Raw genomic sequence first — 4,903 nt, forward strand, 5'->3', positions numbered from 1 at the left:
TGATTTTAAGAGTTGTTTATTTCTTGTAATGTCTTTTATAGGTGCTTTAACCATTTTACATCTTGAGCAGTTTCTTTTGCAGTGGTGATGGAATTTTGGCTTTTTAAAAAATGTAGTAAGAATCTAGATTAATATTTTTAAAATAAAAAATAGCACATTCCAAAGTTGCATTTTGTGAAAAAAATACTAGTGTAGCAAAGTTAACAGTCGTCTCTAAGCAAAAGCTTAGTACTTTTGATTCGAAATCCCCAAAGCCATAATCACAGGCAGGAGTTCTTTAAAAATATATTAAAGACATCCATCTAAGTTTAATTGTATTAGCTATTATGCATAGTCCCCCCCCCCAGTCTAACCAAGGAACTGATTTTTCCCATTAATGCTAAATTCCAAAGCTTCTTAATCCAGCATTTTACTCCAAGGACTTCACTATCTTCCCATGCTTTCATTACACGTATCATTGCCAGAAGATACTGAATAACCCTCCTGTTTATGACCTCATAGATGTATCCCATCTGAATCATCTGTGGATTTTCTGGCAAGCTTATACACCCCATCACACATGTATCAGTTTTATCACCTCTTTCCAGAAACATTTTCTTTACAGCCATTCCCACCTAATATGAATAATATTCCCTTCAGAACACTGTTTTCTTAGCCTTTAGCTTGGCCCAAATGTGTGGTTTTTAAAAGACTCAAAGGAATATAATGCAATCTATAGATCATTTAAAAATAAGATTCCTTGAACCAAACCTACACAGCATTAGACTTATCAGCTAATTGCAGCCCGTTGGGAGGATTCCAAATTTCCATTGTTTATAGCACTTTCCCTCCTCTTCGTCAGAAATCTGAAGTCTTCCTTAGAGCATAAAAAGGGGGGGGGATAGGAGGATACGGTCATCACTGTGGGGTGAAAGACATGTGGGGTGTCATTGTTGTGTGGGGGGGCTAGGCCTGCTCACCATCATGCCCAGTGGTCAATACTCCCATGTCTTCAGAGTGTATTGGAAAGTGTGTGTGCATGTCGATTGGGCCAAGGCTCCACCTTTTATTAAGGCACTCTACATCACAGAGCCACCTTCTGGTGCACCTCAAGGGCACAAATGGTGCACATCCCTGCATTCTTTCAGTGTAGTCCGAGTCCCGTGCGTCTCTGCGTTGTTCCTTCTTATCCCCGATTGCCTCTGGGACCCTCTCTCTAGAAGCTGGATTCCCCCCTCCCTTTAGTTCCTTATTACAGTGGTACAGAGCCAGTGTGGTGTAGTGGTTAAGAGCGGTAGACTCGTAATCTGGGGAACTGGGTTCGCTTCCCCGCTCTTCCACATGCAGCTGCTGGGTGACCTTGGGCCAGTCACACTTCTCTGAAGTCCCTCAGCCCCACTCATCTCACAGAGTGTTTGTTGTGGGGGAGGAAGGGAAAGGAGATTGTTAGCCGCTTTGAGACTCCTTTGGGTAGTGATAAAGCGGGATATCAAATCCAAACTACTACTACTACTACTACTCTTCTTCTTCTTCTTCTTCTTCTTCTTCTTCTTCTTCTTCTTCTTCTTCTTCTTCTTCTTCTTCTTCCTCTGGTTACAGACGCTTCAGGTTACAGACTCTGCTAACCCAGAAATAGCACCTCGGGTTAAGAACTTTGCTTCAGGAGGAGAACAGAAATCGTGTGGTGGCAACGGGAGGCCCCATTAGCTAAAGTGGTACCTCAGGTTAAGAATAGTTTCAGCTTAAGAACGAATCTCCAGAACAAATTAAGTTCTTAACCCGAGGTACCACTGTATTGGTATTTTGCATTCTTTACCTGAAAAACACAGCAATATACAAAAATATCAATGACAAAACAGCAAGTTTATTTTCTACGTTAAAAAGAATCACAGTGGTGGTATCTGAAATTAAGTATTTTAATGGACACAATAAGTCATGTGTTGAATTTTGTTATATATTGTGGGAGGGATGTGGGTGGCGCTGTGGTCTAAACCACTTAGCCTCTTGGGCTTGCCATTTGGAAGGTTGGCGGTTCAAATCCCCACAACAGGGTGAGCTCCCGTTGCTCTGTCCCAGCTCCTGTCAACCTAGCAGTTCGAAAGCACACCAGAGCAAGTAGATAAATAGGTACCATTGCGGCGGGAAGGCAAACAGCATTTCCGTGTCCCATTGTGCCAGAAGCGGTTTAGTCATGCTGGCCACATGACCTGGAAAGGCCAGCTCCCTCGGCCTGAAAGCGAGATGAGCGCCAGAACCCCATAATTGCCTTTGACTGGACTTAATGATCCAGGGGTCATTTACCTTTACCACACACACACACACACACACACACACACACACACACATATTGTGGGGCCCCAGGAAGATGTTGCCAGGAGCAACAAAGAGCTCCTGCTTTATGGTTATGTGTTTTTCTTAAATTAAAAGTAGTTGCGACTCTACTGATCTGTTTGACCCAGTAACTACCAGCTCATCCTTGCAGAATGTTCTAGTGATTTACATGTTTATACAGCAGTACATCCCACTTTCTCCAATGGACTTTCTTCTAGTGAATTGGCACACACTGCAGCTTCCGTTTTCGTAAGATTGTACCTTTGACATGCATAATAGAGCCACTTTAACAGCAGCAACAAGGGGTTTCTTCCCAAACAGCCCTAGGGAGGCATATGGAGCACTCTTCCATCAGATGTCTGACTTGTGGAACAACTATCTGACTTGTGGAAGACATCTGAAGGCAGTTCTGTTTAGGGAAGTTTTTAATGTTTGACTTTTTATCGTGTTTTTAATATTCTGTTGGGAGTCGCCCAGAGTGGCTGGGGAAAACCAGCCAGATGGGTATATTATTATTATTATTATTATTATTATTATTATTATTATTATTACCAGGCAAGTCACAGGATGTAAATAATCATGTCTGCATTGGGTATAGGGTGGTATATAAGTTCAATAAATCATCACCATCCTGCTTATAGGCTTCCCTCATTGGCCACCATGAGAACAGGACACTGGACTAGATAAGTCTTCTGTTCGATCCCGCAGGGCTTTTCTAATATTGAAGCTGTTTGGACCAATCCTATACAACAAGCCATTATGATGTTTTGCCTGGCTTATAGGGCTATTACTTCAGCATAGCAAGAAGGCCTGCCAACACATATGTTTAGAACCAAATTGCCAGTGCGCAAATGAAGGCATAAGATGGCCAAGTAAATTGAACGTGCCGTTCCAGGAAGTCTTGGAAACTCTCATTAGCTTCAATGGGAATTACATAAATACATCCAGAGAAGACTATACCCCCCAAAGTTTCTATTTAAAAAAAAAAAATCAAGGATAAGTTTTTAAAGGCAGAGATTTGAATCAGCATTAAGCAATAATTGTCCAAGGATTTTGATTTGATCCACACTCTGTGGGGTGCTTTCGGTTATTCAAACCATGTGTTATCTGCCTGGTATTTAGGTCCAGTCCTGCTGCTGTCAGCATTTATTTTAAAATCTGATGCAATATATTAAGTTGATTTGAAGAACAACAACTAGAATTTGTTGGGCTGGGGGTGGGGGGGAGAGACTTGAAACAAAGAACTGAATGAGATGGAAAGCTTATGGAAATAATAAAAGCTCCAATGCTAGAAAATGAAATGGCGTGTTCCCAGGGGAACAAGTTTACAACCTTCTTGGCAAATCCTAATTAGACATATGTAACAAAAGTAACGTAACCAGCTTCTATATAAACAAAAAACATGCATACCTTCCAACAAAGGGATTACATTTTAACATCCCCGTATTTTGCAGAATTACCATATATAGAAATATGAATCACAGTCATATGGCGCTGAGCTTGGAGCAAAACACTTCCTTAGAAGAAAGGGCCATTCATAAAAGATGCATCCTTTATCAGGACGTCATTTACCAACTTTATTTTTCACGTGGAGGAAGAATGCAGTCACATTCACGTTTACAAGGTAATCCTATCAGCATTTCCCCCGTGGAAGAACTCTTTGGACAGGCTTTTGTTTTTGCAAAGTCTTTAGAGAGACAAAGCTCATATTGTCAGCTGAGGAATCTTACCGCAAATAAAAGTTTATGCCAAATGCCTGTCTATATGGCTCTAACAGGGGACCTTAATGGGTCCCTGCTAGGACACAGGGAGGAGATGGAAAGGGAACCCAGAATTTCTCAAAGCAATTTAGATGTTGTTGTTCTTTAGTCATTTAGTTGTGTCCGACTCTTCGTGACGCCGTGGACCAGAGCACGCCAAACACTCCTATCTTCTACTGCCTCCCGCAGTTTGGTCAAACTCATGCTGGTAGCTTCGAGAACACTGTCCAACCATCTCGTCCTCTGTCGTCCCCTTCTCCTTGTGTCCTCAATCTTTCCCAACATCAGGGTCTTTTCCAGGGAGTCTTCTCTTTTCATGAGGTGGCCAAAGTATTGGAGCCTCAGCTTCAGGATCTGTCCTTCCAGTGAACACTCAGGGCTGCTTTCCTTAAGAATGGATAGGTTTGATCTTCTTGCAGTCCATGGGACTTTCAAGAGTCTCCAATTTAGATAGGATTAAAAAAACAAAAAACCCCAGAGCATACACTACAGGAAATAAAATACCAAATTTATAAAAGTTAATGCATTTTCTTTTCTTTTCTTGTATTCAGGAGCAAGGTTTGCCTAACGTATGGCCTAACAACCAAACTCCAACTTTTGTGAAACTTCTCTGCCTGATATTGGATAGCTCTGTTAGTAGAGCATGAGACTGTTAATCCGAGGGTTGATGGTTTGAGCCCTATGTTGGGTAAAGATTCCTGCATTGCCGGAATGCAATCGTGGTCCCTTCCAAGTACAATCCTCTGGTTCTACAATCACCTAGAGGTGATTCTGATGCCACCCATCAGGAACCTAGGAGAATGACTGGAAATAGACCTCACCTGGATTTAAGA

This window comes from Podarcis erhardii, assembly GCF_964252035.2.
Source record: "Podarcis erhardii genome assembly, chromosome: 11".
Lineage (NCBI taxonomy): Eukaryota > Metazoa > Chordata > Lepidosauria > Squamata > Lacertidae > Podarcis > Podarcis erhardii.